The sequence below is a fragment of the Acomys russatus genome, chromosome 2 (assembly GCF_903995435.1).
Source record: "Acomys russatus chromosome 2, mAcoRus1.1, whole genome shotgun sequence".
NCBI classification, from domain to species: Eukaryota; Metazoa; Chordata; class Mammalia; order Rodentia; family Muridae; genus Acomys; species Acomys russatus.
Genome location: NC_067138.1, coordinates 63255408 through 63269042, shown reverse-complemented (window position 1 = coordinate 63269042; position 13635 = coordinate 63255408). Strand labels below are relative to the sequence as shown.

At 40.8% G+C, this 13635-nt stretch overlaps 1 long non-coding RNA gene across 1 annotated transcript; it reads right to left on the bottom strand.

Annotated features, from left to right (window-relative positions):
- Positions 1–2300: 2300 nt before the first annotated feature.
- Positions 2301–5107, bottom strand: LOC127207019 (uncharacterized). The gene is made up of 4 exons (XR_007832902.1): positions 4960–5107; positions 3202–3288; positions 2931–3112; positions 2301–2629 (listed from the first exon to the last, which is right to left on the bottom strand). It is a non-coding gene; the product is annotated as an uncharacterized LOC127207019 (long non-coding RNA).
- Between the last annotated feature and the right edge of the window lie 8528 nt (positions 5108–13635).

Here is a 13635-nt window from a genome sequence, read left to right as displayed (position 1 = left end):
CCCCATTAACCTTCTTTCTCTCCTACCTGGTGTTGGGGGGTTGGAAAGGATTAGAACAGAAAAGGCAGAGTCATAAGAAACTGAAAATAAATAAAATAGATTAAAAAACTACGTGCCTACCCTACAATAATGCCTGTTTTCTTGCTTACTACAGGAATTTTCAGCACATTGATCAGAAAGTCCAAACTCTGTGCCAGTTCTATGTGAGCTGCTCCTGTCTCTCTTTCTTCATGTCACTCTTCCTTTAGCTCACTGCATTCCTGCCTACCACCTCCCTGTTGGTTGGTGGGCATTAAAAATCATTTCTTCTGAGAACTTTACTTTGCACACATGGTGGCACATTTGATTGCAGTGTTTTTTTGTTTTTTTTTGTTTTTTTTTGTTTTTTTTTGTTTTTTTCTCTCTGTTTTCCTGCCTTGATCTATATCTCATTGTTTAAGCTTTGGATTAAGAATCATTTCAGAGAGATTGTCTCTAGCTAAACTAGATCCTTGCCACCACAATCACTGCCCTCCTATTGTGCTCTATTTTTAGCCAAGGTTATGCTATTTAACTGTATGTCTTATATAATTCTTCAGGAATACTGACTATATGAAAGCAGGTACTTCATCTTGTTAATCATAGTGTCTGACATATAGAACAGTGAATATCTTTCGTGTATTGGATGCTGGCTAAGATTAGATTGAGAAGAGCTCAATCTTTAGAGGCTTTTTAAAAGGCATCTTTTTATCTATAAAATGGTGGTATAGCTTATAGTCTATTATGGAATCATACAACCAAAGGAGAGGCAAATACAATGGTACAGGCCTGTAATCCTGCCATTTAGGAAAGTGGTCCTGGTTAAGGTGACTATCACTGTGATGAAATACCTTGGCCAAAAGCAACCTGGGGTGGGAAGGGTTTATTTGGCTTACACTTTCACACCATAGTCCATCAGCAAAGGAAGTCAGGATTGGAACTCAAACAAGGAAGAACCTTGGAGGCAGGAGCTAAAGTGCAGGCTGTGGAGGAGTTCTGGTTTGCCTCCCACGGCTTGCTCAGCCTGCTCTGTTACAGAATCCAGGACTACTAGCCCAAGGGTGGCCTAACCTACAATGGACTGGGCCCTCCCCTTTAGTTACTGATGAAGAAAATGCCCTACGGACTTACTACAGTGACAGCTTGTGGAAGCTTTTTCTTAGTTGATATCCCTCCTCTCAGATGACTATAGATTATATCAAGATGACATAAAACTAGCCAGCACGGAAGTAGAGGCTGGAGGACAGGAGCCTGAGGAAATCATTATCTACATAGTGATGTCCAGACCCCTTCAATAAGACCCCTTTTCAAAAAAGCAAACAAAGGGCCAAAATAAAGACAAATAAATGAGACTGTGTTCATCTTTTCCAAATAATTCTGATGCACCAAGACAGTCCGGGCCCTCCCAGGGGAGACCCTACTATGTCCTTATTTTGCAGACATGTGACCTGCATGAATGACTAGAGAAGAGGGGTGTACTACAACCTGAGTTCCCCAGACCATCACGGACCTCGTCTAAATGGGAACTGCAGTATAGAGAGCCCCTTACACACCTGCCAGAACAACAGAAACAAAACCAAGACACTGCCTGTCCTCCCTGCTCAGGGGAGTGGGCTGCTATCTCCAAAAGCCAGGTCAATCCTTTCCAAATGGCAAGGGAGAAACACATGCTTGTAGTTGCCATGGAATGGTGCTGCCCTCCTGATGGCACAGGGAGGGCCTGACTATGACAAAATGCCCAAGAACAATAAACTTAGAGGAAGCGAGGCTTATTTTGCTGTTTTTAGGGGGTGTTAGGGTGTTGCTGCTCAGCACAGCTGTTTTTTGGATGGTCGTGAAATGGTACATTTATGGTGGAAGAAAGCTGTTCACTTTGTGGCAGCCAGGAAACAGATGGAGGAAGCAGCTAGGATTCCACTATGCCTTTCAAGGGTTCAAGACCAGAGATGTATTTTCATCTAGGCTCTACCTCCTAAACTTTCTAGCACCACCCAGAAACACTAGCACTTGAAGGCTTCAACTGATAAAATTGGGGGAGGGCCACTATTGTAGGTCCAAATGATAACAAGTATCATAATAGTTGTATAATGTAGGCATGTTTACAAAACAGATGGTACATCTTCCTTTATCTGCATTACATCAATTCTAAAGATGATGATAAAACCTAGTAAAAAGCATCAGAATATATAGGTAATTTTTTATTGGGGCAAATGTTTCCATGTCTGAAATGACTTTATTTACATAAAGATACATCAAGCATCTTTGTTAAATAGGATAAAATCGAGATAAATATTATGTAAATTATAAATAACATTTCGGCATATAAACCTGAGTTGTCAAAACTTTTAGTATGCGAATCTATTATTTTCTAAATGAGTGACTGATGATTAATATAGACAACACAGATATTTATTCAGTTTTTCATGTGAAAGACATGAAATTATATTTTCATGAATCCCGTTTGACATTATGAAATAATCTACTAGAGCAGAAAACATTTCAGGCAAAAAGATTGGAAAAATTTATATATTTATTAATAATTTTAAAATATTACCACAAGCTTGGAAGTCTGGTCTCATGGAGCAGGGGGTTGTCTTACAGAAGGGATATTCTGAAACAAATGAAAACCAAAGATTTTGATATAATGACCAAGTATCTTTTTTTTAAACAAAGGATTAGAATGAAGAATGAAGTAGATATTAGTAAAAATAATAAGTCGTTTCAGCTTATAAACCATTCTTCAAAAATTTTAATAGGACCAAATAACATTATTTTTAAATTCATTACTTTTAAAGAATGACAGGTAATGGAGTAGCTGTGGGAAAATGAACTATTTCCCATGTAGAGATGGGTTTAATAAAAGGGGCCAAGATGAGCTTTAAAAATGCAAGTGACATAGTAAATTAACTTACCACTTCCTTCAAATAAAAGTAGAAATATTTCTCTTGAGAGAATTGAAGCTTCATCTGCTGATGCATCGCACACCAGGGACCAGATGCTCAATGCTAGGCAGGGAACTATTTCAGTGGTGAAAACGACACAGGGATCAGGAGCATATTCTGCATAGTATCTAGGTAGTTGACACTTTCCCGAACTGGAAAGACATTTCATAAAGCATATAAAGTTATGTAAGATAAATCCAATTTGTTCTAAAAATAATTCATGCCTAATGAAACAGCTCACCAGCAGCCACGACTCTAGGGTCATCGTGAGACAGATGTCTCCCAGCTGCACGACTGTCTGCACTCTGGTTCCACCACAGAACATGGACTGCAGAAGTAAATTAAAAAAAAAACAAAAAACTGTTTAATATAGGGAAATTAAGTTCAAAAGTCCAATTATTTTAAGTTCAAAAGAGTGATAATAAATATTTCAATGATAAGATTTCAGAGGACTCACAACTGTGGAAAAGAAAGTTATAGATTAACTAGTCAAACTGGTTTTTACAGATGGAAGAAACAAAACAGACTTGAAAAGGGAAGTAAAGTGAGATAGTTAAAAGAGCTCAAGACCCAAACTGTATGACTTCCTACTATATCTTATTTTATTTTTCTTCTCATGCTGGCAGCTGAACTTGGTAATGAATGTGTAAAGGCCACCCAGGCGTACAGGAGTTGTGGAGAGCAGCTGAGCTCTGGCCCTGTGTAGCAGGACTTGAGTGCGTGGAGAGCATGCAGGAAAGGCCATTGGTGGGGATGCAGGCTCAGCATCATCAGAGGCCTCAGGATACTGAAGATGCTGGACTAGTGGGATGACTGCTGAGGACAGTGGCAGCTGTGGAGCAGAATGGACCAAGGAGGGAAGCTCTGTGCTCTGAGGTTGGCAAAACTAGAGAAACAGAGCATCAAAAGCTCTTTGAAGCCCTGAAACTCCATGAGTAGGCCTTGGGTGGCAGGCACTAAACTTTTATTCTGTTGAAGTTTGAGTTTGCTTTGAGTTTCATTGCTCTGGTGCCCTGGTTCTTCTGTCTTGGAACAAGAAGGTAACTTCTTTTCACTTTTACAAGAGCTCACAGTTAAGAGAGTTTGGTTATTTTAAAGAGATTTGAACTTTTAAAGATTGTGTGACCTTGAAAGTTACATTATGTTTTACACTATGATAATATTAATACATCTTGGCAGCAAACAAGAAAGGAAAGTTTATTTATCATGGTGTGTTTATGTGTCAAGTTGACAATGGGTCGATTGTGTTAGCTTTTTTGCTAACGTGACACAAAGCTTGAGACATTAGAGAAGAGAGAGCCTCAGCCGAGAAAATGTGTTCCATCACATTAGCCCGTGGGCAAGCCTGGGAGCATTTTTCTTGATTAATGATTGGTGTGGAAAAGACCAGCCCACCGGGGATGGTCTCACTCCTGGCCTGAGAAGATGGACCAGAGTAGTATAAAAAAGCAGACTTGGCAAGCCATGGGGACCTGGCCTCTGCTTCAGCTCCTGCCTTTAGGGCCATGCCTGGAGTGCATGCCCTTACACTCATTCATGGTGGACTATTAACTGGAAGCATAAGCTGAAATAAACCCTTACCTCCCCAACTAGCTTTTGGTCACGGTGTCTACCACAGAAATAGACACCTAATTCGGACCAGGGACATAGCTCAGTAGTAGAGCATCTGCCTACCATGCATAAGGTCCTAGGTTCAATCCCTAAGACTGATAATTATGTAGAGAATAAAAAGAATGTCAAAGGAATAAACTATGTCCTGAGGCTCTTGTAGTTGTTACAATTTGTTCATTTCACATGTCAGAGAGACAGAAGTTTAGCATTTCAAAATAGTTTTGGTAGGTGTTAAGTCCTAAATAAGAGAGAGCCAACTTCCCCAGTTCTTAAAAATTATAAAAGTGACAAGAATTTGTCAATAATATATGAACTGTAGCCAACAGATATTAGTAGATAAGTAAGTCACTAACATACATGAACATGTAAAAAAAATATCCAGCTGTACCTCTGTTGTGGATTCCGTATTCGGAATGGAACACACCAACTGCTTTAGTGTAGCCTCTTTGGACATGGGCATTTACCGCTCTTTCAAATGCATTACCCCATAGAGCCGGGCCACCAGGTTTCATCAGAAAAGTAGCCAGTTCATAGACTCCTAGATTATGGAAAAAACAAGTTTAAAGACGGTAGTCAAAGAACTTCTACTCTACTCATAGTCACATGGTTTCAGTAGCAGCCTGTTCTGCACTCTCACATCCAAAGGCTTGCACACGTGGACACGTTTAGACAGGTGCAGTAATTACATTTGCATTGTTTTCCATTAATTTTACGTTTAGAAGTCCCTTGCCCATGTTTAAACTTATACTATTAAGCTTGGTTATACAGATGACAGGAAGTGGGAGTCAGTGGGGGCTGGTAAGATGTTCGGTAGTTAAGATCATGTACTGTTCTTGAGAGGACCTGAGTTCAGTTCCCAGTGCCCATGTCAGGAAGCTTAGTAATTTCACTCAATCAGTTCATCCAAATGGTCAATTTTGTAGGAAAAACACAGTGATTTGAAATTTAATATTAAGTGTAATTTATAAATATATGTTCAATATATTTATTATAATATATTTAGAGTTATATTATTGATATATAAAATACAGCTTATATTTAAATATTAAAATTGTTTTAAAGTGAAGACAGAATCTCATATATGATTCCTCACTGCCCCATACATAGTTTCTGGCTCTCACTGTGAAATTCTCAACCTTTACTGACCATGTGACATTTTTGGTAACATAGATAAGGTTCACAAGTCCAGAAACCCTCAAGTTCGAAGAACTCTTCATTAACCCTTACTTTTTTAGGATAAAGAAAGCCGCAGGGTAATGGTGAACATCTTTAATCTTAATACTTGGAAGGCAGAGGCAGGTGGATCTCTGTGAGTTCAAGGCCAGCCTGGTCTACAGATTGAGTTCTAGGACAGCCAGGGCTACACAGAGAAACCCTGACTGGGGCAGCAGCAGCAGCAGCAGCAGCAGCAGCAACAACAACAACAACAACAGCAACAACAACAACAGCAACAACAGCAACAAGATAACAGATAAAGCAAAGAGCTTCACTTTCTCTTATCTCAACAATTACTTATGTCCACATATAAAAGGGAGTCTACCCTGGTCCCACAGCACATTAAAATTAAAATATGTTCTATTTCAGTCATGAAAATTCACAGTGGTCAGACAGACTCACCTTCCTCGGGAGGGGTTTCTATTTTGCACCATGGCACCAGGTAGGCAATGTCAACCTCCTGTTTATCAATGAAAGCCAAGTTGGGAATGAGGAATCGCTCTTGCCATTCCTTATCATTGGCCAAGGCTTTGCGGACTGCAGTTCGATGAGCAAAATTGTCTACGGTAGAAAAGAATGGAGAAAAGACTTTAAAAATTGATGTCAAGTCATCTGTGCTTCTTTGGATTATATCCAAATCATTGATGGTTTATCTGGAACATACAGGAATACCATGCTGTGGATCTGGGAGCATCCACCTGAAGAGACATGTGCGTCTAGTTGCTCCTGGTCTTCGGGGTACAAGGAATGGAAACAACTGTTGCATTCTCACTGAATGGGCTCCACAGGCCCCACCTCTGTGAAGGCAGCTGTGTGCAGTTAAGTGACTGTGTCTCCATCTGTGACGTGGGAATATCAACCTCCGGGTTTGCCATGATAAGTAAATAAATAAAGAGGGCTTACAACAGTGTTCAACACTTACACGTGGGCTATTCTTATTTAAGTGAGCCATTCAACTGACAGTGCCAGCTGAAATGCCGATTTTAATTTGGTAGTGATGGTAGGTGGCCAAGCTACAGCTTGAATACATTTTAATGTAAGTGAAAGTTGGATGTACTCAAACAGATAACTTCCAAAGAAACAGTGCTGACTCTCTTACTATAGTCACTCACTGCTGTCTCTCCAGCACTCATTTCTCAGTTACTGAAACAGGTAGACATGTTAAACAGTGTATGGGTCTAGAACTATATTCATTTTTTATAAACACCTCATGAGACTAAGGTAAACTATATCATTTATGAGAGGGATAAGAAATAACACCTGGAGCTGGAAAGATGCTCAGAGGTGAAGAGCACTGTCTATTCTTCCAAAGGTCCTGATTCAATTCCCAGCAACCACTTGGTGGCTCACAACCATCTATAATGAGATCAGATGCCCTCTTCTGGCATGTAGGCACACATGCAGGCAGAAAACTTAATAAATACATATACATAATAAATAAATAAATCTTAAAATACAAACACCACCACCTGCTTTATGGCCTAAAGTGAGGTTAATTACTTTTCCCTCGGGCCGTCCTTTAACATGAACCACATCTGAAGCATAGGTTTCAGCTTGAAAAATCTCTCAGACAGAAATAAAACAAAACAAAACCCCAAAGCATACCCTCTATCCATAGAATGAATCTTTTCTTAAAGGATTTTGCAAACATTAATTGAACATAGATGGCCAAACACTAAAAGCAACGAATTATGAAGAGTTTGCTGAATAGCCTTAAGTCCTGATGTTGGCTATTAAGACTAAACTTTTAAAGGTAATGGACATTCTGAATGACTTTGTAATTTGTTCTTTTTGAAGTAGGTGCACCTTTATTATGAGACGAATGCTTAGTAATATTAAGGCAAAATTCTTTAAATTCTTAAAGTAGTATGGCAGTGAATTTCTTAAAACTCTGTGATGTAGAAATGAACGGAAAATAGTCTCTGATGCAATAGAAGCGATAAGCCCCAGAGCCAAGGGAAGGTCAAAAGTTGACTGCCATTCTCTCTCCACCCCCGTTTACTCAAAATCCTGACCGTGTAAACCGTTTCCACTAAGATGCTGATAACCAGGTCTAGCATCTCTTCACTCTGTGATCTTAACCTACTTGGCCTTTTGTGAACAGTTTTAAATTTTCCATTAAATCAGTTTTCCAATAGGTCACTGTAAGTGTTTAAGACTGGTGGAGCAGGCCTTTAATCCCAGCACTCGGGAGGCAGAGGCAGGCGGATCGCTGTGAGTTCGAGGCCAGCCTGGTCTATAAAAGTGAGTCCAGGACAGCCAAGGCTAACACAGAGAGACCCTGTCTCGAAAAACAAAACAAAACAAAACAAAACAAAACAAAAGAAAAAAGGCCCAAAAGAATGGTAAGTCTAAACCATTTAATGAATTGACAGATGAGAACTCATCATTTCCCAGTGATAATGCTAGACTTTGGGAAATGGTTCTAAAAGGTGGACTGAGAAGAAGGCCCTGAGTTTACGTTTTGGTTCTGCATGCTTCAAAAATGTTCTCCTTAGTCCGTATCTCCACTAATGTAGATCCATCTAAGATCCATGTAGCATGTATCAGAACAGAAATCTCTACCAAACATTTGAACCGGGTGACTCATACCATACTTCCAAATATGGAACACTCTGTTCGTTCTGCCTCCAAATTCTACAGTCCAATATCCGACCAATTCAGAGTGAGCTGTCCGAAGATGAACATTTTGCTTAAAATTTTCCAGAAACTCTCCCATCTTCGAGGGTTTAAGGTAATACGTATGGAATTCATAGAATGTTCCATCACTTTGTTTGTGGCCGGTAGCAAAAGATGAGCACACCTGAAGAAAGAAAAATCAGTTCTCAATATTTGGGGGGAGGGGATGATTTGTGTTACCTTCCATCCAGATCTGGGTCTGTCCACAAGAGGCACACGAGCTGAGTCATAATCCCTGTTTCTATTTCTCTTTTCAACTCTCCATGGGTGTTTTAGTGGATAGCAAGGTAACCACTGCTAAACATGTGGGCTCTCCTTAAGCCTCCTTTATTTTTGGTTTGTTTCAAGATAGGGTTTCTCTGTGTAGCCTTGGCTGTCCTAGAACTCACTCTGTAGGCCTGACTGGCCTAGAACTCATACAGATCCACCTGCCTCTGCCTCCCAAGTGCTAGGATTAAACGTGTGTGGCACCCCCCCCCCAAATTCATATAAATTGTTTTCCCTTATATTCTTTTAATTTACAGTGTATGTGACTGAAAGAACTCTGTAGACTGTATGTCTCTGGGCATACACAATGAACATGTTTACCGAAAACAATGTTTTATTTTGTTTCTTGAGACAGGGCTTCTCCATGTAATGGTCCTATCTGTCCTGGAAATCAGGCAGGCCTTGAAACTCACAGAGATCTGCCTGCCTTTGCCTCCTGAGTGCTGGGATTAAAGGAGTGTGCTACCATGCACGCCCAGCTTAAAGAAAACTTTTTCAAAAAGAGAAATTGCTGTTCGGCTCAAAGAGTTGTTCCTACATTCAGCAAACATAGAAGTGGGATGTAGGCGATGCATTAGGATGCTATCTCTCTCCAGCTGCATTACAACATCTGGTGACAGACCAGTGGTCCTCAGCCTTCCTAATGCTGCAACTCTTTAATACAGTTCCTCATGCTGTGGTGACTGATAACTATAACATTATTTTGTTACTACTTCATAACTATAATTTTGCTACTTTTATGTATTGTAATGTAAACATCTGAAATGCAGGATATCTGATATATGACCCCAAAGGGATCATGATCCACAGGTTGAAAACTACTGTTATGGACCATGGATGCTAAAAAATCATTGCCAGAATTGCCTCAATCACTCTTAGTTTCTAATGAGAAACGGAAGGTGAACATGGGCTTTAGTGCTTTCAGTTGACTAATGTGGTAGAAATGCCTCTCAGGTATTATTATTTTTTAATAGTTACTACTTTTTGTTCTGAAAGTACTTTTTCCTAGGAACTACTTTGTTAGAAATTACCTTGTGTATGCCATATGCATACATGTATGTGTGCATACATTGTATGATACTGTCATATAAAAACTCATCTTATTTTTAAATTGGGCTAGCATGCGTCCATTTCATGAAGCTAATAATACCATAAAAATCTGCTAAAGCAGATCAGATGAATATAAAAGTATGGAAAAATCCATGCATACATTGACAACTTAGTCTGAATAGATAAAACAATCTTTTCCCTCTTTTTTATGTTTTTGCTTATAAAGCACTATTTTATTTAAAGCTTAATATAAGTTTCCCCTTTAGTTCATTCCATTGATGTTATTCTGAACTATATTCTTCCATTTTTAAAATTAATTTATTTATTCACTTTACATCCTGATTACAGTTCCCCCTCCCTTCTCTCTTCCTAGTCTCCCACACACATTCCCCTCCCCCGATTCTCCTTAGAGAAGCGGAGGGCCCCATGGGTACCAACCAACCTTGGCATATCAAATAGCATCAGGACTAAGGGCATCCTTTCTCACTAAAGGCCAGACAAGGTAGCCCAGCTAGGGAGAAGGGACCCCAAAGCAAGGCAGAGACAGCCCCCATTCCAGTTTTTAGGGGACCCACTGCACATCAGCTACATATGTACGGGGGCCTAGGTCCAGGCCATGCATGCTCTTTGCGTGGTAGCTGAACTATATTCTTTTGTTTTTGGTTTTCTTTTTTGAGACAGGTTTTCTTGGTGTAGCCTCGCTTGTCCTGGACTCTATTTGTCAATCACGCTGGCCTCGAACTCACAGAGGTCCGCCTGCTTCTGCCTCCCAAGTGCTGGGATTAAAGGAATTCTACATTTTGCTAGGCAGGCAGCAGCAGGTGACTGTAGGCCATAAGGGCTTAGCTTGAGCATATAAAAGACCTCAAAGCCCGCCTCCACAGTGACACACTTCCTCCAACAAGGCCACGCCTACTCTAATAAGGCCACTCCCTGTGGTCCAAGAATTCAAACACAGGTGTCTATGGGGCCATACCTATCCAAACCATGACACTGCTCAAATCAGTAAACTTTATAAAAGTCAGCAGCCGTCTCTGCACTTGATGTACTGTGTGTGTGTGTGTGTGTGTGTGTGTGTGTGTGTGTGTGTGTGTGTGTGTGTGTGCTTTCAACCCAAAATCTACTAATGGGATTATTAGAAATAATAATCACCATTTAAAGGTTAATAAAACATCAGGAAGTGAGCCAAAGCATTCACAACAATAGTTTATAGGTTGATTCAAAGAGTGAGAGTACATTTGAAGAATGAAATAATTGCCCGAACTTTTACTATTTCCGGGACTGAATACATAGAAGGGAACCTACAGAGAGGAGGAGGTTTGTGAGTGACTAGACAGAAATGATTTTCCGGAGTTCTGTTGTAGAGTCAGAATTGCGCCGAGGGAAAAATATATGCTTTATAATGTCCAACTTAAGACTTCGTCTTGCCAGCACTGACTTATTAAAGAGAATGTGGGGGAGGGGGGAACCAAGACACCCCTCCAAAAAAAAAAAAAAACTAAGTTCAGAGAAATACTGTAAGGAAGTAATTGGGATGCTGCATGAACAACGCTGGGTGAGTAGCCATTAGTCTCTTCTTCGAGGTTTACTTGGTTCTAGACTAGGTTAACCTGATTCCCCTTCCATCACTTGAGTAAGTTAAAGTCCCGACCAGAAAAAATTGGATTTATTCCCCAGATAAGCCTGTGCTCAACAACTAGGGCTGGATGGTGGGTAGTCGAGTTTCTGGGAGCTCCTTAACTGGGGATGCTCCCGGAAATCTCTAAGGAAGGGAGTCCATCCTTAACTGATGGGCTCTGGTGGGCAGGGTCCTATCTCACCATGACCCTTAGGTGCTAGGGAACCCAAATAGACACCCTATTCGCGCTATGCCTCACGGACACAGGAAGAGCGCCTGCGCAGTACTCAAGCGACCCACACGGCTCCGCCCACTGAGTTCGCCCTGCAGCCCCTACCTGAGGCGCTAAAGCCCGCGGGGTCAGCACCCTCCTCAGGCCGCTTCGGAGTGCGAGCATGGCACAACCTGGAGCGCTTAGGGAGACCGCCGCCCCTGGTGCTGGGACACGCGCCTTCCCGCTTCCTGATGCGCGCGCCCGCTGGGTTAGACCCGCGCTGGGATGAGCTAGGCTGGTGGCGCTGCTCTGCCTCTCCCTTCAGGTAGCCCAAGGGCCCCAACTTGTGGGGTCTGTGCTGTCAGCTCTGATCTTTTTCTAGGCCTTTGTTCTACAAGGTTCTGGCCCTGACGTCAGAGGTGATGATGCAATGAGCAGAATCCTGCGCTTCGTGCAGTTCCACATCCTGGGTCACCACGTTACACTGCCCCCTCCCCACCAGGGTACTAACTCTCCAAACTGTAGGGCACAACGTGGCTGTACATGGGTGCTTTAAAAATCTTGGGGTGGAGGTGATTTTTGTGGTACTGACCAGGAGCCTTCACCTTTATCACAGAGTACTCTGCATCCTTCTTAACCCCCTGCATACCTTGGGAAGCTCGGAATAAAGATGGGTCAGTTTTCTTGGTGCCAAGAACAGTGGGATCATAGACCTGAAATGTGACCTTTACAGTCATACCCAAAAGATCAAAAGTAAACTATTCTAGTCTACTTAAAGGGCTGAGCTTCTTGTTTGATTCTTGGTGCCCAGAAGAACTTCATCTAACATGTTAAAGGTGGTTTTGTTGTTGTTGTTTGTTTTGTTTTTTCCACCAAAGGTCATGTCTCTGTTAGGTATACTCTGCTGTTTTGTAGTTTTCTATATACAAATAATGTCCATTAACTAGAAAGGCGAGAATTTAGATCAGTTCATAGCACTTACCTTCAGGCGTCTTTAGCGTTTACAATAATTACTGCATTAAACAACATTATAATTTATGACTCCTTGCTAATAGTTCATTGAAGTAACATTCCTTACATCGTTAGAGACTGGGAAGAATTATAGGGTTATCAGATACGCTTTTATTGGAATGCCTTGTGGAAAGGGTTTGGATTAGTTGAGGGAAGTTTTAAAAAATTAGTAATTCTGGAAGAATATAGCCCCCCGACATTATTTCTTAAGCCAGTAAATGTAAACAAAGCATCATTTGTATAAAGACAGCCTCTACTTGATTAAAATCTGTCACTTAGACTGTTTTCAGCCTTGAGTTAACAGTTCATTTACTTATTCAATTAATACTTACTGCATTTCTTTTATACTGTGGACACTTTCCCAGAAACTATAGAAGTGGGGGGAAAAAAAAAGCTACAGTTTTTTCCGTATTGAAATTTACAGTTTGCAGAACATGACCAAAGAGAAAACACGGTCAGTTCCATGGAGCTGAGGCCAGATTCTGTGGATTTAACCAGAGAAAGGAAAATACTGGGAAACAGGATTCTGCAGTAACCTGTCTGCTCAACACGTGCACCTTCCTGATCACCTTCTTCTACCCTCACGCTGTCCACATTTTTATTTCATCATTCTTTTGATTTTCTTTAAGGTCCAGTGTTGTATGGAACTCTGAATATCATATGGCTTTCCTCTGTCCAACCAGAGTTAAGTGGGACTTTTTTTTATTTTTAAAGTGGGACGTTTTTATTGCTCTCATGTGATTCTTGCTTAGCCTTTATTTAGGCTTTCAAAGCTCACACTGGTGCAGTTCTAAGAATATTCATGCCTCTGTGTATATTATCCAATTACATGTGCAGTAATATGTGGGTATGCATTATTCAATGACTATGGACAAAGCTGTTCGAATTTCGTTGTAATTGTCTTCTTGTTCTGACACAGATGAAGGGAATCCACCAGTTCAAGACTCTTAGATTGATAGCTGTTACTGTTAGCAAATATTGGGTTCTCCCTTGAAGCACTAGCAAAAGGA